Source organism: Mustela nigripes, chromosome 17 (genome assembly GCF_022355385.1).
Source record: "Mustela nigripes isolate SB6536 chromosome 17, MUSNIG.SB6536, whole genome shotgun sequence".
Lineage (NCBI taxonomy): Eukaryota > Metazoa > Chordata > Mammalia > Carnivora > Mustelidae > Mustela > Mustela nigripes.
Genome location: NC_081573.1, coordinates 51,068,079 through 51,091,842, shown reverse-complemented (window position 1 = coordinate 51,091,842; position 23,764 = coordinate 51,068,079). Strand labels below are relative to the sequence as shown.

Here is a 23,764-nt window from a genome sequence, read left to right as displayed (position 1 = left end):
CTATAAGATGGGAAGTCTTAGCCCCCTAGACACACTTGTGAAGAGCTTTGACCACTATAACCTACCACACATACATTAGGAAGTATTGGCCTTATGACATTTATTTTTAACAGTAAAAAAGAAACCACAGATAACATGGAGAATGCTATTTACTGCCAGTTCTTTCTAATTGCAGAAGAAAAGATGTATAACCATAGAGGCACGATAGCAACCAATCTGGGCAACAGAACCATTCTGGGGTAGAAAAGCCACAAGAAAAATCACTGATCATTCTATTACTTCTTGAATGATTACTAGAGATCATGCATATCAGGTACAAACATTTTCTAGCTAGGTTTCACATCATGGAAGTGGTAAGAATTCAATGCAATACGACAAAAATGCTCGACACGGAATCCTGATTAGGCTTGGTCCAAAGCCAGACAGTCATTCCCTGAAGGACATGGACTACCCCCCTTGTGCCTAGCAAATAACAGGTACAGGTATGCCAATGTGTTTACTGAATGAATATCTGATCTTCCAGTCTAAATGGGTTAGAAACTTGGATCTCCTTATTTTCCTTGAAAATATATTCTGATCAAAACCTATATACCAGTTTTTGAGAAGTTCTGGTCTTCGGGAAAAACCTGGTTGAATCAGACTGCACCATTTTTCAGATTTTGCCTGGGCGTGGTGGTGACGATGCTGACAAGATGTGTACAAGAAGCTCAAGGGGCCTAAAGAGGAAACACCAAATGAGAAGGAGGGTTCAGAAAAACAGAAAGGGGTTTTATAAATACTTCTGCATGTCATGTGCAGGAAAGCAGGCCAGTTCTCTGAATTGTGAACCGATCTCAACTTTAAAAACCCACTCCCGTGTTGGGGGAAACACTGTCTTTCCACTCTCAATATATCAAGTTCTTTGAAATCCTCCTCTCCCAATGGTGTGGTGTCCAAAAAACAGCGGCTCGCACTTATGTGAACTCTCAGATGGACCTCCGGCAAGAGCACATCAGCAAGTTAGGCAAGTGAATTCCCTCGCCAGTAATAAATAAGGAGCAAAGGGAATGAAGATGGACACTCTGGCTGGATTCCAAGTGCAAAAACCTGCCTATCCACCTTCAAAATGATGCAAGATTGCAGTTTGTTTAATGTTCATCTTATGTGCTTAATTACCGATAGTGCTTGACTAATTATTTCTTGTTTTGTAGACTATTTAAACAGAGAAGGAAGGCAGCTACAGACTTTTGTATACTGAATGAGGATTTGTAACTCATTTTTGTAATCGCACGATTCCCAGAGGGCTTCATTACAAACACGAAAGAAAACAGGATGCTAAAAGCAGGTGACAGTCTAATTTCCACAGGTACGGGTTAAAGCAGCAGAGTGAAGTAATGGAAAATAAAATAAAAAATAGCCCTTAGATGTTTCCAACCATGTAAAGTGTTTTCATGTTAATAAGAGAGAAAACTGCAAATACAGCAAAGTCACCTCCGTTTGGTGCTGGCGTCTTTTCTGACGCCCGATTTGATCCAACATCTCTGCAAGATTATGAAATAAGCCACAGAATAGACCCTGGTTTTCTAACTCACAGAAACAAGTGTGTGGCGGGTTGCATATGGCACCATGAACTTGGGTCATCCTCTCTATTTTCACCCTTTTACTGTATCAACAATTTCATATATATCCTTGGTCTGCTGAAACCACTGGACGAGATTTCCAAATGTTCGGGGAAAAATAAAAGGCTTAGCTAAATAATAATACAAGAGACCCTAGAGATTCCAGGCTGAAACCTGGCTAGACACCACTTATAGGAATGCCATGACAGTGTTGCCTCTTTTTTTTTTTTTAATTTTTAATTTTTTATAAACATATATTTTTATCCCCAGGGGTACAGGTCTATGAATCACCAGGTTTACACACTTCACAGCACTCACCAAAGCATATACCCTCCCCAATGTCCATAATCCCACGCCCTTCTCCCAAACCCCCTCCCCCCAGCAACCCTCAGTTTGTTTTGTGAGATTAAGAGTCACTTATGGTTTGACAGTGTTGCCTCTTGAACAGAAACTGGATTTAGTGGTCATGTGATCCATCATCATCATCATTATTATTATTATTAATTTTTTTAGAGTGGACCCAGTGTCCAGGATGGTATTAGATGTTCAAGGATGGAGATCCTGAAACATTATGAGCCATAACCTGCCCTTAAAGCATCAAGACACTATAGTTGGGAATTTGAAATAAGACAGATGAAAGAAGAGCGTCGCCACCACCGTGGCCGCCATTACCACAGCACCCCCCACGCCCGATCACGTACTCGCTGTGTCTCAAACTGAGACCAAACTTTACATACCCCGCCATCGTTGTAGCAACCTGCCAGGCAAGTGCTATGGATCCTTTTCCAGGATAAGGACACTGAGCTCTACATCCTTGAAGGCCATGTTCTTTGCATCCAACCTGCTTGATTTTCCTCCCTGGGTTTTCCTGCCTCAACAAATCCTTAGGATTGTAGAAGTTGTGGCTGGTATATTTTTAGAAAGCAACTGCAGGAACATAGTTGGGTAAAAGCCAGAGTGCTGGGTATTGGAGGGAAGGGGAATATCGAGGCAACTAAGGAATAACATTGGTAACATTGACTGAACGCTTACATGCACCAAGCAAGGAGCTACATCCTTCACAGGCATTATCCCAAGTCCTCATGGTGCCCTTATGTAATAAGTGTTAATAATAATCACAATAATAGCTACCATTTTAGGAAGCATGCCTCACAGAATGAACTGAGCCCTTTCGATGGATTCTTCCATTTGACCCTCCTCCCAAACCTTAAAACATTGTTAAGGTTGCTATCACCCCCATTTAGTAGAGCAGTAAACTGAGGCTTAGAGAAGTTCATTTGCCCCAGAAGTTGTGACAAGCTACTCAATGGCAGAGCTAGGGAACAAACCCAGTGGCCTTCCTGCAAAGCACACACTTATCAGTGCCTTGCCAGACCACCACCCAGAAGGCCCTTCTATTTACGGCAACTCAGACAGGCTAAGTTGTCTGTCCTCAGTCACAGAGCTGATGAGTTGTGGCTCAGGATTCCCTTCCTCAGACTGCCCTCCTAACATCATGCCACATCACCTCTTCAAATAAGGGCCACTCAAGAGTCAGGTGATGAGATCCAAAACCCTGGGGGATCATTCTTGAACCAGCAGAAGGAATACTAAGATATCTAGGGAGGGCAGCTTCCCCTCTGTAGACAGAAACAAATGACAGTGGGTCTTCTGGAGCCTTGTGGAGCACAAGGAATAGCACGGAGGACGTGGGGAGATGGAGCGGAGAAGGGGGTTGGGGAAATCAGAGGGGGAGACAAACCATGAGAGACTGTGGACTCTGAGAAACAAACTGAGGGTTTTGGAGGGGTGGGGGTGGGAGGTTGGGGGAGCCTGGTGGTGGGTATTATGGAGGGCACAGATTGCATGGAGCACTGGGTGTGGTGCATAAAGAACGAATGCTGGAACGCTGAAAAGAAATAAAATACAATAAAATGGGGAAAATCCAATTTATTGGACATCTAAGAAACAGACGAGGAATCTGGAATGGAACAAAACTGGTTTAAAACCCCCTCTCATCCAGTTATCTTCGGGATCTTATGCAAGGCACTTAACATTTCTGCCCTGTTTTGCTAGCTGCAAAACACCTAACAGACCACCTGTGTGGCTGTGGTAGAGTGAGTTGGACGGTATCGACCCGGGGATCTCTCCAGACTCACTTATTCAACAAATGTTTACTGACTGTCTGTCACGTGCTGAGCACCCTTCTAGGCGCAGTGAGCAAAACAGAAACACCTCGTGAACTTACACTCTGGAGGGCAGGAGAATGAACGAAAACCTCCTATGTATCTGTATCTACATCAGCATGACGTACTAAGAACTCTAGAGGGGAAGGAAAAGGGAGTGCAGCGGTCAGGAGGCAGGTTGCCATTTTAAAACAAGTGGTGAGGAAAGACTTCACTGAGGAAGTGACTTTTGATCAAAGCCCTGAATCGAGAGAAACAGCCCAGGGTCGTACAGAAGCTCATTCCCGGCAGAGGGAACTGCAGAAGCAAAGCCCCAGAGACAGCGGCGCACCTGGTGCCTTTGAGGAATGGCTAAAGAAGGTTGAGAGAAAAGAAGATGGAGACAAGTCGGAGAGGGGAGGCGGGCAGGTGAAAGGGAGGAGGCAAACCGAGAGAGAAGGTGGGCAGGGCAGATGTCAAGGCTCCTGCATCCTGTTGTGAAGACTTCGTCTTTTAATTGGCCTGAAATGGGATATAATGAACAAAATCCTAGATGGATAAAGTAGGACTAACTTCTCTGGCTTCCTCCCTCCTGTGGGTAAATCAGAAGATGAGGGAAATGTCCAAATGCAAGACCTTCTGTATTCCTGATCTGAGCTCATGACTTAGTCGTGACCTGGGAAGGCTTTAAGGCAAAGTATTTGTTTCTAGAAGAGGTATTTAAATGTCCTGGGGCTCTTCGAACCATCAGAAATAGGAACCGCTTAAGTTAACAGGCAAAGTAATAAGACTATACAGAGGAAACTCACATTTTCATACTTTATGCCTTAATTTCAAGTAGCGTTACAAGATTTCCTGTAGGAATTCAGAGTGTTATCTTATTTTATGCCCCAAACTAGAAAGAGCATTCCACTGGGTTTGCCAAGCTGTTAAGATGAAAATATCTGTTTGAGCACAGCATAATAGATGAGGTGTTTAAGGCATTTTCCTTTAGATTTTTGGTTAATCTTCTTTTAGTTAATTTTCTGAGATAAAATCCAGTTATAAATAACCTGAGGGTACCCTAACTGGGCTGTTCTGAGAATGGCGAATCTTTAATAGCCAGAACTTCTGCCTTTTAGAGATCTCTTGGGGGAAGTGGTTCTTTGAAAATTATCCAAAGCAAAGTAAGTCGAAAGCATTAACAAATTAAAGAGTGGGAGAGAAAGAAGAAAAAGGTGAATGTGAAAACTTCTTTGACGTTCACAAGACGGCAGGTCTTACCCTTGAAAATCCTTTTACTATTTTTTTTCATAAAGAGTAAAACATTCAAAATCTATTTGTTGATTACAACAGAGAATTGGTGAGTTTCTGTCACAGCAGGGTAAGGGGAAATGTGCCCTTTTTACAAAAGGACACAAACACACGAGAGAGAGAGAGAGAGAGTGCGCGCGCACACGACCACAAATAGCCATTCTTTACACTGGGTTTGAAGGGTATCACCTTAAAGGAAGTTTGAGAAGAGCCTGTAACGATAGCTGGTGGGAGAAGGGAGAGGGGTAAAAAGAAACAGAGCCTTAAGTGTTCTACGTTATTACAATGTAAACCAAGATTTGTAAGAGGATTATAAGGTAGGATGCGCAGGGAAGTCATGTAAACTAGTTGAAATATGAACACTTCCTCAGCCCAGAAGAGGGCACGTTGGCTGCCATCCATCTGGAGTGTATATATTATCATGGAGTCTGTTTATGAAAATAAGAGAGGGCGGGAGGCCCAAAGTGAGCATAACTCAAAACAAAACCGATCTAGAGGACCGGATGAGACAGCTTGATTATTCCCAGGTACTCACAGGCTAGAGAGTACCAGGGGAAAGAACTGAAACAAGTTTCTACAAAGCAGTAAGAGGGTGGGAGAAATCTTTAAAAAAAAAAAAAATGAGTAAGATGCCCTAGAAACCTGTAAGTCAATAACCCTGTCCCCAATTGCGGGATTATCCAGGACAGGCAGAGCCTGCGCTGACAAGCAGACGGAGCGGGTATCCAGAGCTGTAATCGAGCAGGAAATTGCCACCGTGGCTTAGGAAACCCAGGTCTTGCTTATGGGTTTGCCCGCATCATCCTAAGCTTCTGTAAAAGGTGGCTGGTGAAATGTACCGGGATTCTTAGGATACTCACCTTGAGATAAGGAATACGAAGAGTCAGGAAGATGGACAAAGTGAATTCTACATAGCCAGGAAACAGATGGGGGGGGAGGGTGAAATAATAACCGCAAACACCCTCGCCCCTTAATGTAAAGCCTGTCAAATTGAGTTGGTATTTCTTTTTAATCTCAGCCAGGCAGATCTGACACTTGAAAATTAGAGAAATACTGATTTGGAATAGACACCGGGAGACTCTCTTATACTGGGAGAGTGATACCCAGAGAGAACGGCTTACAGAGCAAGACTCTGTCACTGAGACCAGCAGCGGAGGCCTCTAACACAAACCTGCTACCCGATTTACTAGCAGCAGTGGAGCCCTCAGAAAGTGGTGAACACAGAGCAATGAAACTAGCTGCCTCTTCCTCCAGAGGGTCTCCTCAGCTGCTTAGTATCATGCACTCTTCCGCCAGCCCTGGATTCCAGCTAGAGAAGTGAACGGTGGTCCAGTACCCTCTTCAGAGCCCACTGATTCTGCTGGGTAGGAAGACAGCATGTCTGAGCCATCTCACTGGAAATTAATAATGTCCTGAGAGGTGTGGGGCACGGGGAGACCTTTAAGAGGTCAAATCTTGAAAGGCTTTCATGGAATGGAAAGCCACTGGTGTAAAATACATGGTTCAAATGACCGCCCCCTTTTTTTTTAAATGGTTCGATCTATGTGCTTAAACAGGGTTCCTGGCCTAACTGAGGTGTCTAAGGGATCACTGACCAGGCTCTTTAGGGAGGTCCAGTGGAAATCACTTCTCGTCTTGAGACTTGACTCAAGGCACGCCCATGTAGAAGACCTGCCTAGAAGGGGATGCTTGGAATGGTTGAGCAGATGTTTTGTTATCCCCCAATTACCCTTCTGAATTACTACATTTAGTGGCAGGGAAGGGAGAAGAAAAATTCTTTTGCGTCCAGAGACACTGAAGACATTGCAAATCTTCTCCGCTAGCCACTGCTAACATGTAGCAGTCACTTGCCATCGGAACCTAAGTGGAAAGCATGCGGACGCCTTCTGCCGTTAGTAACGTCGAGTTTCCCCGCAAGCCAGGTACAACTGCAGGCTCTGCTCCGGCCCAGAGAGCTTCCATGATGTGCTGGAAGTGGCCCAGTCGGTGGCCAGCAGAACCAGGACGGCAAGGCAGAAGACTGAGACTCTAGAGCCTTAGCAGATGCTGTCCTTTTCCTCTGGTCTACCTTACTCAGCCCCCTGCTCTCCCCAGGCCATGTCCGTTCAGGCTTCGGCTCTCCATCCAGGTGCCTCATCCAAGCCTCCTTTCCTGACAGGCCTCCTTCCTTATGCCCTCACGGAGTCTTCTTGCCTTTTGAACACTTAGAATGCTTACGCTGTGGGTAGTGGCACCAGAAGGCAGGGTCGAGAGAGACTGGGACCTTCTATGTAATCGTCCCGTCAGATACATTCCCACTGCCTAACCACAGGGCCTGGCAAAGGCAGAGAGCCCTCCCAACATCCTAATGAGTGGATAGCTCCCCAAAGCCAAGTTTTTGTAATTGGATGAACAACATATGTTCTTATCACTTCTGCTAGATAGCAAATATTTGTGCCACTATTAAAAAAAAATCCGTGTAAGGAGATAGTAAATTTGAAGGGTGATGACCATAGCTCTGATAATGAGAGCTCGTCCCTTCTCGATCCAAGTAAGGAGCCACAGGTCAGTAACTAATGGTATTCAAATCGTTTTACCTGCAAACATAGCTTTGGAAATCTTTTTTTTTTTTTTTTTTTTAAATGGAAGTATTATATACATGCAGGAGAGTACACATATAATAAGTGCATATCTCCAATTTTTCACAAAATGAATATACCCCATGTAGCTAAGACTGTTCAAGAGACAGAGGAAGAGCAGCACGTGAGCCTGTGGTAAATGACGATGCTTTTGTGACAACCAGCATCGTGGCTTTGGAGGATGAAGAATGAGGAGCTCAGACAGTATGTCTGTTGCCTCCAATGCTGGCTCCAAGCAAATGAGATGTAAGAGAATGAGAAAAAGAAAATGGGAAAAATGGAAACTTACTGAATTCCTGCCATGAGTTCCACGATATTTTCATTAAGCTTATTTTCACACACACACACGCGCGCACACACACACACATGGAAATTGGGGTTCAGAAAGGTTAATGCACTTGCTCAAGGCCACAGACACCGAGTCTATGTGACATCACAATCTTGTGATTCCTGCTCTAGCTTCCTGCCTCACCTTTAAACAACTTTTTCACCATCGAACTTCACCTTTAAGCCCCTTCTTGAAAGGGGGGTGGGGGTGAGGGGCTGGGTTCATAATGACAACACTGCTGAGAGTCTTAATGATGCGATGGCTGAGGGTTTGCCTGGGAGCAGGCATTTTCCCTCCATGATTTCATTGTCCCCACTTCATGTATGAGGAGACTGAGACTTGGAGAAATTAAACACTGAGGCAATTTTGCCAAGCCCTTACCATGCACAGTGACAAAGCTAGGGTTCCAACAATGGCAGCCTGACCCTGGGGATGCCCTGTGACCATGATGGACAGACAGTGTGCCCTGTTTTCTGTTTTAAATCTTCACGGCGGGGGGCGGGGAGACATGCAATAGAGCGTCCTGCCTGGAGCACAGAGGCTGGTGGGAAGGGTCAACAGAGACGACTCTTTCTTGCCAGTTGGCCTTGAAGAACAGCATTCTGGGACAAGGCTGCCAGGCCACTGCCAGGATCTCTGTCTCTGCAGGATGTGACTGGAAACAGACAGGCTGAGGGGCCTGAAAGCACGGACCCAGGCAGCCTGGTAAGAGCCACTTCTCTGGAGCTGCCTCCTGATCTGTTTCCTGGTCCCACTCAATTCGAGTTCAGGTGGGACTGTCGCCACAGGCAGAGTCATCCGTGGGTGAACTGGTTCCTTCAAGGCGGGTGTCACCCGTGGCTTACAGGACTCACTGCAGACTACCCAGCTGCAGAAGCCTCAGAATCTGCAGCGGACAGAGCCTTGAGCTTAACCAAAGCCTGCACCAAGGGCTTAGTTGCCCCCTGGTGCTTCAGGAACCTCATGCGGCTTTCCTCCCTGCGACCAGGCTCAGGCTCATCTGCCCCCTCCTCCTGCTGCAGTGACAAGGTCATTGAGGAAGTTCAGCAGTGCATACAGGTTGTGAGAACAAGGACAAAGACACTGGGGAAGAGATCCCCTTCTCTCTTCCTGTCTCATGACGGCAGCCGGGTTATTATTCCTGGCTGCCTCATTGAAAAAAAGAAAAAAAAAAAACAAAAACCCTGGAATGTTGGAAATGATCACATGCATTGTAGAAATGTCATTTGTTCATTCATTCAATATTTGACAAATATTTACCGAGTTGCTTCTATGTGCAGTTGGAGGTAATGCTTTTAATTGCTTTACCTCCAAATTAGTTTCCCTGAAGAATGAACCATAACTAGGAGTCTATGGGACCCTGGCTAAGGGGACACTGGAGACTTGTGAGGTTACATTTAGGCAGAATCCAGCAGACAGTTTCAGATTTAATAGCACCGATTAGGTTGGTGGATGAAGAGGTAAGAGGAAGGAATATTAAATATTTAAAAAATCAGATTTTTGTTTGAAGCTCAAAGAAAAATGAATACTGAATTGTAAGTCGGGACATACCATGTCTGTTGTGGCCTTCATCATGATGGCAAGTCATGTAAGCTTGACCTCAGTATTCCTACTGTAAAATGGGAAGGTCATAGGAAATACCCTTCAATGGGCTCCTATGACTCTAACATTTGAAAAGCTTATGATTCTGAACTTTAGATAGCTTTCTTCATAGGTGAAGTTACACGTTTTCACATACAGACATATCTATCCCTTTAACTAAAAAATGTTTTTAAGAACAAAACTGCTGTTATACATACAGAATATGGGCTTTTTTACATGAGACACTGGTTTCTGAAATACCGAGAAAATTATTTTTATTTCAAAATTAGTGAAATGCATTAAATGTATTAAAATCTATTGTTTCAAAAAATTACTATTCTTTTCAATGTACTTTGAATAAAATTAAAACTACAACTATTTAAAACTTCTTTTTTAAAAAAGCATATGATTCTTAGAATGGACAGAAATGATTAAATTTCATACATTTAGTCAAACAGAAACGGGGTCATTCTCATAAAACAAAATAGAAATCAGAGTCCTGGATGCATAGAGAGAGAATCTTGAGGAAGCCTATCACCTGACGCCCAGAGAGCCTCTGGCTTAAGAGAAATACTGGGATCTCCCCTCCCTGTCAGATGCTGAAGCCAGGCCCTGTAAACACAGAGACCTGGTCTCACGTATGGATGGGTGACAGACACTTTGATCAATGATTACTATATCGTTGACATAGTAAGTCCCCTGGAGGACTGGAAGACAGATCTGTCCAGGACACTTTGATCTGTATCACTCAGCTTTTAAAATCTTAAGCCCACATAAACACAGAATCCTATGATGGCAATGTCAATGGCAAACACCATGTTCTCCAAAATTGGTGGCCCCTGACTTACTTGGACAAGAGAGTCTGTAAGATGGAAATAAACAAACACATACAAACTCACTCTAAAGCAAAATGGCAAGTCTCTCCTCCACTGGCTTTTGGCTCTGCTAAGAGTCTGTCTTGGGGCAATTCCTACTGTTGTTCAGGGAGTAAGAATTTACAACTGAGCAGCACACATTCATCTAAACCAGGGTAGGTGATGCACTGAAAACAGGCCACCACCTCCCACATCCCCACAGATACAGCAGAATCTGTAATCTGTAATGACATGCTTTCCCAAAGAGCACATGTGCTGCTTCAAAATCCCTTTCAACACACCACTTTCACTGGCCATGTAAATGGACCAGACTTGAGTCATGAAATGAATCTGACTTTGCCTCCTTGATCTAAATTGTTACTGGGTAAGATGGGAGGGAAGTGTGTGCATGTTTCACGGGTATGTAGAGACTAATGTTTGATGACTATCGTCTACACAATTGTCAAGTAAGGATGTAACCTGTGGAAAACCATTAACATTATGGAGACATGTGGCATGGATGTTTGGGTGAACGGGCACAACTGGGGGCTACTGAAGATTGTCACAACCAGCCCCTGGTCTCTCCTGGAGATCCTTCCAACCCTATAGTGTCTTCACCTCAAACAGGGTGCTGGGGTGGAGCTCTGTTGTGACAGGCTTTTTCAAGACTAAGAAGGCTGTACTCCACAGGACCTCTGCGGTCCACGGGATCTAATAAGACAGAGGATGGTTGACTAAAATCTCTATATAATTTTAATTATCTATACTGACACATAGATAATTATCGTCAAAACTCATGTAAAGAAATAAAAATGTTTACAGTGACTCTGAGTGATAGGATTATGGGTCATTTTTATTTTCTTCCTTGGAAAATTGGTTTTGTTTTCTTGACTTTCTAGAAATCACTTTGCGTGTGTCCGTGTGTGCAGGTTTGTTTTACCAGAAAAGCACATTTCTTGGAGATGCAAACATATACTAAAAAAGAATGAGAGAACCAGGTTATATACATGCTAGAGTGGTCATCGCTGTTTCCTTCCTGCCCCAGCAGACTCCTAATGGTGTGAGGTCTAATGGCGTGAGGGAACGGGATGTCAAAATTTGGGGTCTATGCAGTGCGCAGTGAATGTCTGCACGTGCATCCTTTCTCAGCTGTCATTCATTCCAACCCTCCTCCTCCTCCTCCTCCTCTTCAATCTCAGAGTCAGTCTTGCTCAACTGGACACAGGAGCAGAATTTGGCCCATTAAATACATTTAGTGAAAACCTTCCTACATCCCTCTTGCTATTGGCTCAGAGAGCTGGCTCAGTGTCCTGGGGTTCATTTTTTTAATGACGTTACTGAAGCATAATCTTCACACCATACAATTTAACCATCTGTGAGTGATTCGATGATTTTTAGTAAATTTGTATAGCCCTGCGACCATCACCACAGTATAATCTTAGAATATTTTCATCAACCCCAAAAGGTGAATTTCAAGTTTAAAAGCCCAGTTTCAGTCATTCCTCCCACTCATTCCCAGCCCTGCTTTTTTATCTCTGTAGTTTGACCTTTTCTTGAAATTCTGTATAAATATTATCATACAGTATGTGGTCTTTGGGACTAGCTTCTTTCACTGAGAGAATGATTTTGAGGTTCACCTATGTTATTAAATGTATCAGTAATCAGTTCCTTTTTATGGCTGAATAGCACTCCCTCATAGAGCCACAAGTGTTCATCCACACACCACGCAATGGACATTAGGGTTGTTTCCACATTCAGCTATCTGAATAACACTGCTATGAACACTGATGTACAAGCCTTCGTGTAGACATAGGTTTTCATTTGTTTGGGGTGAATTATTTGGAGTGGAACAGCTAAGTCATATTATGTGTGACACTTAACTTCTTAAAAAAAAAACTGGAAAGCAGTTATCCAAAGTGGCTGTGCCATGTTCCATTCCCACTTACAGTGGGTGAGAGCTCCAGTTCGTCTGCCCCATGCGATTCTGGGTCCGGTCATTCCTGCCGATTAGGGCCATCCTAGTGGGCGTGTAGTGGCTGGGACCTCATTTGACAATAGCAATAAAGAGATGAGAAAGGACCCCAGAGTAGTAATTTGAGAAACTTGTTTCTACAGCTATTCATTCATAGTCTTCCAGGGTTAAACTTTAAGTAATTCATTTCAGTTCTCTGAGTCTCAGTTTCTCTGTCTATAAATTGGAAGCCATAATACCTACAGACTATAAAGAGTCACTGAGACAATATGTGTAAGGACTGTATTGAAACTCACATTCATTTCTAGAACAATATATCAATGGATATGAAAATACTTGGCATTTTTTTTTTAACCAAGCAAAGATGTCCACTCACAGTTTTCCTTGTACTTAAAATTCTTGTTTTATCCCCTCTGGGCAGTATACAAGGAAGACGATTTGCAATTTTCTTTGTTTCACCCTCTCCATGTTTCTTGACACTGACCCTTTGTATCACTAAGCATTCTGAGCGAGCCAAGTGTACAAGGGACGGGGCCCGTCTTCGGTTGTGAACGCTTACTCAAGCCCTCTTCCTTGCCGAGCGGAAAGTCAAGAGGGCTACGTCCAGCCCACAGTAGGAGCCTTTATGACACAGCACAGATTTCAAAGCCTTTGGCTACACATTTGTGGAGCCCATGGCCAGATGACAGACTGGAATCTTTACACCAAAGAAAGACTTAGCTTAGCCTCTGAGGACGGTCATCTACTATTTGAAGAAAAACATGAACTGCCATGATTTGGCTATGATCCCACCTTGAGGTACAGTACAGACTGCTCGGACTTCTCCGGATAGCTCATGGCTGGCAACAGTGTATCCCTGGTTGACTGCCAATGCCCTTGAGCTGCACGATCTGCCATTTTCTCAGGAAAATAATGCTAACTTGCAAGCCAGGGCAACAAAAACACCGCCAGGAGCCGACCAGCTCACAAGGGATGCACGGGTAGCTTGGTGGCCCTGAACACTTAAGTGATTTTGTTCCCCTTCCAATTTCCTGTGGTACATTAACTTTTATTGATGGCTTATAGCTTCAGCAACTGGTCTTGATTTTACTAACCTGAAGGACAGAGAAACAAGAGGCACCCACACAGCTGACGTGCAAGACAAAAATCGCATGGAGCGCCTTGAGCAGACTTTTCTTTTTTGCCCCTCCCCCTTGCTACAGTTTTCCTTTAATGAGAGAGTCACGGTCATGGCAGGTTGATCATGTCTCAGCCTCCCGCAAAAGGAGGGGCTGAAATGACCATGAACAAATCTGCCTGTGGCTCCCTCCAGCAGACTCCTGAAGGCACACCGGGGCACTGGTGAAAGTGCAGGCTGTGACTTCCGTGACAGCTCTGAAGACGGAGAGGACGATGTTTGTGTGTTTTCATCATACATGTATTAAACAAAAGTTTGGCCAGGAGATAGATGGAAAAATCTCTGTTGTGGAAGATGGAGAGACCAATTTTTATCATTGCTTTAAGGAGCCTAACACTTCCAACTAGAATCCGTATTTTGGAGCAAGCTGGTGTGTTTTTGACTCCTGGAAGCTTCAAATGGGATAACTGTGTTTTCCTTTCTCCGTGGCATGTTATCAGCTTCAGCTTTAAAAAAAATTAGTAAAAACACAATAATCGTACATAGAATTTGGTGGGTGAGTATCTGTTAAAGGCCACGCACAGTTCTTTGCACATTGCGTATGTATCTTGCTTCAATTCATCCATATGGGAATTTTAAGAAGCTCACATTCGTACTGCCATTTCCTAGCAAAGCAAACTGAGGTTCCGAAGGTAACTGCAAATGGTCAAAGTCTTCAGCCAGAAAGAGGAAGAGTCAAAATTTGAATCAAAGTCAAGGGATAAAACTAACTGCATCCTATATCCAAATCCAAAGTCAAGGGATAAAACCAACTGCATCCTATATCCAAACCCAAAGTCAAAGGATAAAACTAACTATATCCTATATCCAACTATATCCATCCTATATCCAACTAAACACTTCCATCTGAATATGTACACAAGCCACACCACTTTACAATGTATGGTGTTGATTTTAACATATAAAAATGCTAGTTTTACAAAACATTGTCTGAGAGAAATACCAACACACCTCTGTTTTTATTCAACCAAGATTCCTGATCATCTAGTATGTGTCATACTCTGTGCTATTAACTCATCCTACTTGGGGAAGCTCAGAGCTGTGCCTATAGGACCTTAGTAATCACAGGCTGAGTCAATGTTCTGCAGGCTGTGTCCAGGCTTATTTAAAACACACACACACACGCACACACACGCACACACACCAACACATCCTCCAGGTCATGATACTCATTCGGACACTGTGATGTTCAGAGGTCTACAGCGATGACATGAAAGTGACCTCATGCCGCCACAGGAATGGGGAGGTCCAGGAACAGGTGTTGTGACAAAGACGTCACAGGGTGTTGCTGGGTCTGTTCTTTCCAAGTCAAGATCAAATTAGTATTCTTCCTTCTATTTTTATCCTGAGGTCCTAAGGGGTGTGACAACTTCTGTTCGTCAAGTGAAAAGGTTCTATTTTGTACTGTCTGTGAATACACTACATCAAAAATTAGTACGAGGGTTCTCTGATAAGCTAAACAGAATTATCATATGACCTGGCAACTCTATTCCTAAGTATATATCCAAAAGAACTGAAAACAGGTGTTCAAGTAAAAACTTGCACAGAAATGATAGTCAAAGGGTAAAAACAAGCACTCATGGCCATCGACAGATGAATGGATAAACAAATTGTTTGGAATATTATGCAGCCTTACAGGAAACGAGGTACTGACAAATGCAAGAGTGTCGGAAACCATAAGCTGAGTGAAAGAACCGGGTTTGACAAGCCACATGTTGCATAACACTTGTAGGAGACAGACATATCTTTTGGAGGGCCACCATTCCACCCCTTAGAACCACTAACTAAATCTGTGATTATTTATGGAGCAAAAGGAAATGAACAGCAATCATTTGTTCATTTATTCGTTTACTGGCTGGTTCAACAGACACTGCTAAGTGGAGGCACTGTGCTTGGCTCCAGGGACAAAGAGCAAATAAAGCCGACTTAACCTCTCCCTGAGTTGAACTTGTAGTCAGGGGATTTGCTCATAGGTGCTCCTCACAAAAGGCAGTCACCAAGTTCAAAGTTCCCTAGGACAGACAATAGCTTCAAGCAGCGATACTAAATCATCAGCGGCCAGTGGGCCCTTAGAGAATCTGATGAAAGACAGGGATCTTTTCTCCGAAAAGTGTAAACAGAATATAATGTTGCATATTATTTCAGAGGATTCTAGGACACCTTGAGGCCCTTCCTCAAGGTCTATCCCTAAAAATACTTGGTTTAGAGATTCTTGAGATGCCTCTTTGATAAAGAAACCTAAGAAGGAGAATATGCACTTGGAGTACCCATGCATTACTTCCAAATAAATCTTACTCAACATCATCACTGAGACAGTGGCTAATCTTATTTGTCAACTTGACTAGAGCACAGGGGGCCTGGTATTTGGTTAAGCATTATTTCCCGGTATGTGTGTGAGGTGTTTCTGGTTGACATTAACATTTGAATCCATCCACTGAGTTAAGAAGATTATCCCCCCAGTGTGGGTGGGCCTCATCCAATCTGTGGGAGGCTGGAATAGAATAAAAGGTGGAAGAAGGAGAATATTGTTCTCTCCACTTTGTTGTCTTTGAACTGGGGTATCTATCTTTTCTTGCCCTCAGACTCAAACTTGGACCTGAACTTGTAAGACTGGCTCTCTTGCTTTTTAGGCCTTCAGACTTGGACTGGAACTATACCATTGGGTCTCCTGGGTCTGGACATCTTGGCCTTCATAATTGTGTGATCTAATTTCTAGTAATTCTCATTATTATATATGTATAAATGTGTGTGGGACGTGTATGTATGGTGTAATGTGTGTGTACACATGCACTATTTCTCTGGGGAACCCTGACCAACACACTGACAAATATCAACAAAGCCTAATTCTTCTTAAAACATTAGTCCCAGAAAGCAATTTTAGCCTTGTGCTAGGTGTTACAGCCTTGGCTAGAAAACATGGAAATGTGGAAACATGGTGCATTTCATTTCTTCTCTTCTTTCTTTTTTCAGCAATTTCCAGATTTTTTAAGGAGAGCGAGAATTCAACCAAGTCTTGGAAGACCAAAGAAAAAAAACAAAACAAGACAAAACAAAACAAAAAACCCAAATCCTGATTCAAACAACAGTTTAAAAAAAAAAAAAAAAAGGAAGTATCATTTATAGTATTTAGGGGACGATTGGAAATAGGAACCTTCAGAGGGTATTTAATCATATTAAAAATTTGCATTATTTTGCGGGTATGATAATGATATTGTATATGTGTATATACCTGTCTATCTTGGGAGAGCTCTTATTTTATAGTGAGTCATAATAAAATATCTACAGATACAAAGATGTAATGGCTTTGATTTGCTTCTGTGAAACACTGGACATGGGGAAGTGGCCGTGGGTGGAGGTAAAACAAGACTGGCCACATGTGATAGTTACTGAAGCCCGGTGATGGGGCGATTGGGGCTAATGATACTCCGTCACCTACTGTAAATGTTTTTACCTTTTCAGTAGTAGATAAGTAAGTGGATGGCAGGAGCCAAAAATAATTCTTAACACAATACAAACAAATTAATAGAGATGGATATAGAGATAATTAGAAGAGAGATAAAGCCTGGCAGAAAAATCTTCCCTAAACACTCCAGGATGGGTCACTGTAAGTGCCTCATGTTAGCAGGTTTCCAGACATTTCTCACAAATGGATGTCCACATATCTGACAGTGTGGCAGAGAACTAAAGAATACATATTTGGCAGCACTGACAGGAAGAACATCTCTTTTTAGCCTGCGTCATTACCTGAAATTATATGAAATATTGATGCTTTGTTTATTGCTTATCTCCCCCGTGATAACGTAAGCTCTACAGGCTTAGGCATTTTCCCTTTTTAGCTGTGTTTTTACCTTTTAGAACAATGCCTGGCACATGATAGGGGTTCCATTTTGGTTTTTGTTTGTTTGTTTCCTCTTTTGAGTGCCAGACGATTTGTGTAAATGAGTCTAGCCAACTCATGGGGACCTCGCTGACTGCCCGTTATCCCTCAGGTCTTATGCGAAACGTGGAAGTAGCGTGCCCAGAACAGAAACTGTACAAATGAAAGGTGCAAAGTGTGGGAGTTCCTCAATTCCTTTCACAAAATGAGACTGCCATTCATTCAGGGCATTCAATGAATGAGTGGGAAAAAATGTACTGAGCGCATACTATGGTGGCGTGGCCACACAGTATATAAATAGTGTCGCAGAAATAACAGTGTAAGAGGAATACACATTTGGCGATAATCTCTCTAATAATGAAGTTTACATTTCAGGCCATGAGGATGGAGTAAGGGGGCCCCTGCAGAGCCCACAGTTCCAGCCAAGGATTTATGTATTTGGCAATAATGCTAATACATGGCTGAAAATTGATCACAACTTTTATTTTGAGAATTAACTGAAAAGTTTACTTGTGGAAATGCTGTTTATCTAAGCCATTAGTGCTGTCTGCTACCGCTGTCAGGATATGCCACCACATTCACCAAATTCGTTATGATTTCTCACTCACCCAAGAGAAAAGTGTGGTTACTTGGAGGCCACCAGTTTATAAGTAAGCGAAAAGAGGAGACGTAAATGCTGTCTTTAAAAAGCAAGAAGGAAACATTCAATGGGGCATCGCATTAAATTGTTCCCATACTGGTTTTGCTCCTTTGGAAATAACTCTCAACGTCTATCCTTTGAAAAGAATCATCAATAACTATCAAGATCTATTTGCCAGCTGTTATATCCTCCGACACAGGAGACTATGGACACATTTGTGAAGATGATATCATTCCCTCCTTCTCCCAACCCAACTGAGTCACAGAGGATCGTGAGTTTTAATGACTGACACATAAAATGTTGAACGCTAAGGTAATTTCCGTAAAACCAAATCTATAGCGACAGAAAGGATTTGAAGTTTTACCAACAGCAACTGGCCCTCTGGAATGGGTCCTAATGATAAAAACTGAGCTTTAACACATTCCAGTTTTAATTAATTTTTAATAAAAAAAAAAAAAAAAAAAAAAAAAGCTTTCCTTTCCACCACAAGACCCACTTCTTCCTGGTGAGATTCCCAAAGGGATGCCTACTCTTTTCTGGAAGGCATCGTTCTTCTAATTAATTAGAAATTGGGGGGGGGGGGGGGAAGGGGGGCAGGGATGGAAACCAGCAGGGGGTGAGAGAATCAAATTCATTCCTGCCTTCTCCACTTCCCTTCTCCCCAGCCTCAGCCCCAGCTCTCTCTTTGGAGACAGACAGTTGAAATCAGTCGAATGGATTCCAGGCCAGGTCATCCTGCTTCTCTGCAAGGCTGGCCTGGTTTCTGTGCCTCAGATTGGGACACATTGTGGGGTCCTGCCTCCCAGGGCCACCTCATCAGTGATATCTGTGCAAGTTGGCTCTTTTGCCCTTTTGTTCTAATCTCAAAAACAGAACAGACTGATGGGAAGAAACACTCAAACATGACAGGATGACATAAAGAAAAAAAAAAAAAAAAAACGAAAAAAATTAAGTTACCTCTTCTACAAAACCTTCCCATAGCTCATGCTTCCTGTTAAGGAGCTGTCACTATTAACAGTTAATGCCTATCATTACAATCTCAGATCACATGATAAGCATATGCAAATATACACAAATATAAACATTCAGATACATGCATAGCTTTCTTAAAAAAAAAAAGAAAAGAAAAAACAATCTAATAATACATGTATTGTCCCGAATTTGCATCTTCTCACTCAGCATTGTATCACGGGCAGCCATTAAGTGTGTGTGTGTGTGTATGTGTGTGTGCACGCGCACATGCCTGTGTGTATTCCATAACATGTATATTTAGATCTATCTCTTTAATATCCGTCTCTCTCTTTCTCTCTTTGTATATAGTACTTAAAACTTTGGAACAATTATAACTCAATTAAAAATTACTCTATTAATAGGAATTCAGAATTCACAGGCTGAACAAATAAACAAATGTGTCGGTGTGTGTGTGTGTGTGTGTGTGTATTTACATATTCACATACACATATAATGCTAAATAAATCATTGATTCTTCTAATTGGGACACCTTGCACATTTATTCAAGTATCTGTATTTTCTGATTCAGAACGGAAATGGACAAAAGGCTTAATTTTAATGAAACTGCCCACTTGCTGTCCAAAAATGACCAAAACCGACTTATGCTCCTTTTAATAGTGCATGTTCTTTTTCCCTGTTAAAGAAAACTTTTTAGGAAGTCTATTTATGTGCATGAGTCAAGGTTTTATTGTAATTTTGCTACGAGGGAAAAGGACTCTAGCAAATCAATTCAGAGATTCACTCCTGGTGGAGACATTTTATAGAAAAATGGAGTGATAAGACAGTCAATGTTAGGCTAGATACAAAAAGAAAAGAACATTTGGTTTAAGGTCGCTAGACTCTTGACTGACAGCTGGCTAGATGGGTGACTGATTTTTCAGAACAAGCCTTAATCCCATTAAAGTTTATCAGAAAATTGCTTAAGCAATTTATCGGGAATGAGGCTGTGAATTACATCATGCAAAAAGGTTCTACTCCAGACCAGATTTGGGATCACTGTTCTTTTTTATACCTTTTATACTCTACACACTCACCAACATGGGAAGTTACCTGTCTTCTTAACTCCTGCCAATGTCGTGGTGCAAAATGGTATCTCATTGTTTAATTCCCATTTCCATGAATTAAAAATAAAGTGGAGTCTTTTTTCATGCTTGCCAATTTTCTTCAGTGAGTTTCCTGTTCATTGACTTTGCCCATTTTTCTACTGGGAGCTTCACATTTTTCTTTTTGATTCACAAAATCTCTTTGCATATTTGGGCTAAATTATTTAAGTATGTATGTGCATGTGTGTGTGTGTACACATAAATATGTGTGTATATGTACATTTTTTTATCCTGCTCTATATCATAAGATACTAAATTTGAGAAAAGAAAAAAAAAAAGAGATCACTGAATTATAAGCTAGTTTCTCATAGTACCTGGAAGAGACTTATTCAATTTCTGCTTCAATATGAAGTCACTAATATCCTACTTCAAAGCCTTCAGTGCCCTTCTGGTATAACAAAAGTTCAGGCCTGTTGCAGGGCTTTTGCCCTGTGGCCCTTGCCCAAGTCCCTAACATTATCCTTGACCACTCTGTTCTGGCCCTGAGAGCCCCAATGACAGTATTTCTCGTGTCCAGAAAGACTGCTTCCTCTGCACACCTCACACATGTTGATCCCTCAACAAGAACATCTTCCCTGGATACTGTCTCCTGAGTAAACTCCTATTTGTCTTCCCTCTTTGGAAGAACATTCCCCTCATTTTGTGGGGGTAAATCAGTCACTCCTTCTTGGGTACCATGTAAATGCACCAATTTCTTTGTGCAAACCTCTTTTTAATTTACTTGTTCCCAAACTGGCCTTCTGTAGAAGATATTGAGCTACTTCAGGGTAAAAGTGAGCTAAATTTTCCTAAGCCACCTGAGCCTAATACAGGGTCTGAGTGATCCAGGGTAGAAGCACGGTGAGTAGCTGTTGAACAGAGAGAGACAGCCTTTCTCATCTACACATTCCAGGAGAAGGAGATGTAGGAGACGAGATAGTCAGTGCCCACTTTCCTCCCCCTTGCTTCCGCCAACAAACAAAAATACCCTTCAATTCGAAAATGATTATGGCTCTATAGATTTGAAGCTGGGAGAGCACAAGTTGCCTTCCCAGTTTTGCTGGCTCAGTTTCTAGAATCTGCACAGGAAGTGTTAACACAAACATCATCGAAGTGCTGGGGGAAATTTTATTGTCTGTCAGATTTACAAATTGGGATCGATCTACATTCAACCAGTTTTACCAAAGTTTCTGCGAAGTGAACATAGCAAAAGACAGGTGCCTTTCAGATCACCTGTGATTAAACTCACTGCATTTGTCTTCAAACAAAAGTGTTTTTTTTTTCCTGCCCGCAACATATAATTTTAGTCAGCTAACACTAAATTAGACACCCACTCAGATTTATTATGATAAGAACATTCAGTAAGCTAATTTCAAGATGATGACTCCTATAAATTCTTATAATTTATTATTTAGTACTTTGGTTTTTAATCATTAAGTACGTGAAGACTTTGTAGGTCAAACCTGTATTAATGAAGACAGTAATCTATTTTTCAAACTCTGCTCCTCACCCACCTTTCAAATTGTAAATTAACAGAAATAGATTTAAACACACTTGTAAGAACAAAGGCAATAATTGGGGGGTGGGGGGACCATCACCCCCAATTTCCTAATCTTTCTAGGTAGACTGTCAATCACAGTGCTAACTTATTTAAGACACATCATGCTAAATCTTTAAACGAAATAATGGAGTCCAAATTCGAGAAGCCCTTAGCTCCCTAAGAAAATAAAACCCATAACCCACATTTAAAGTTTCATTAAAAAAACAAAGCTGTTCAAATATTAGCCAGTGCAATTTCATTAGGTGTTAATCTTAACCCAATGCAGCCATTTTTATTGCTTTTTTGGTGAAGTGTTACAGTTCTAGAGATACACAGACAAGAAGTAAAATATTAACTAAATAAATATTTTAGAAAGCTACTGATGTTATCTAAATGAGAGTCATCTTTATCTCCCAAATTCATTGTCGAATTAGAACCTGTTTCATAATTTCAAACATTCAGTGCTAAAAGACTTCAGGGCTATATTTTGCTGAACAAAGATACGCTTTTTTGATCAGCTGCATGTAAATCATAAATAAAGTCACCTGCACAGTAATGTCTTTTCATTTTCCCTAAAATAAAATTAATCTTTATTACGGTAGAGTACAAGCTCAACATAAGCCAATTGAAAAACAGAGCAGGAAAGAAGAACAAGGTTCACTAGTATAATTTTCAGAGAAAAAAAGTACCGGGATACAAAATGAAGCAAGTGTCCAGTGAAGTCACAACTATGTAAAAACCATCGTGTATATGTTGAGAAAAATCGAGAAGGAAATATAGCAAAGTAATGAGAGTGGTTATTTTTAGGTGGTCGTACAACAGACGGTTTTATTTTTCATTTCCTCTGTTCATTTCTTAATCGGCTCTTCTGAAAAGTCCTTCAGAAATCAAAAGGCGTATGTTTGCATCCGTAATATGGAAAGCATTTTAAATTACATCAGTGTCTGAATCTTCACAGGATAGACAGTCAGTGTCCATTTTAGCAGAAGACTTATTGCTGAGGGGTTTGCTATTGAATTATTACATCAAGGACTGCTCATGGCATCTCTTGGTTCAGTAAAAACCTCCCTGGGATACGTGTATATGCTTACAAGCTGGGCTTCAAAATAGGAGGCGAGCTACATCCACACTGTGCTTTCAGAGCGCATGCTGAATTGCTTCAGAAGTACATTTCCACCTCTCCTTTCCACCTAGGGAAGGGTGAAGTACAGCAGGTTTTTAGATAAAAATCCTTGATGAGAAGAACATACAAAGATTGTGCCTCATGGTCGAAAGGAGTCACGAAGAACAGAGATCACTGAGGGGGGTTTTAGCAAACTGGGTTACAGAGAATTCGCTGCGACTGGATTTCTGGGTTTTGCTGGTCATTTACTAAATAAACAATGATTACTGGAATAGCAAAAATATTCATGGAAACAGCACCTACTGTCTACTACCTGTTTGCCACGGCTACATGTAGCACTGAGTCAAACATCTTACAGATCTTAAGTCCCCACCCTACCTATATGAATTAGTCTTATGTCACAGATGAGCAGACCAAGGTACAACATTACTGGTTGCCTGTGTGTGACTCCAGAAGGCAGCACCACCTGACTCAACCTTTAGATGTCTTTTAATTATGAAGAGAAGGAAATTTCTGCCACCTTTTTGAGAAAATGATCAATGCAGGAGGAAAATGGACATACCAACTTGTAAAAAGTTTCTATACACAAATAACAAAAGTGTTGTTGTTAAACTCATGGAACAGGTGAACATTTTTAGGCACTTTTAACTCTTAAGGTTCTTGGTTTATTTATCCTGTAGGCAGTGCAAATTGGCACTGTATTAATTTCGATGAGTAACATATCACCCCAAAATTCAGCATCATCAAACGAACTGTAAGTATTTAATATCTCTCGTGGCTTTTGTGGATCAAGGACTCTGGGGCATTTTGGCTAAATGCTGTGCCTCGGGTCGGACTGCAGCTGCAGTCTCATCTGAAGGCCTAACAGGGACCGTCGGGCGTGCTTCCAGAATGGTGCTCTCAGACGTCCGGCAAGTCAGTTCACT

The 23,764-nt window shown here is 41.9% G+C and overlaps 1 protein-coding gene across 5 annotated transcripts in view; it reads right to left on the bottom strand.

Moving 5' to 3' along the window:
• WWOX (WW domain containing oxidoreductase) overlaps window positions 1–23,764 on the bottom strand; it is a 955,527-nt gene that overhangs the window by 313,432 nt on the left and 618,331 nt on the right. The gene's annotated exons all lie outside the window — the stretch shown is intronic.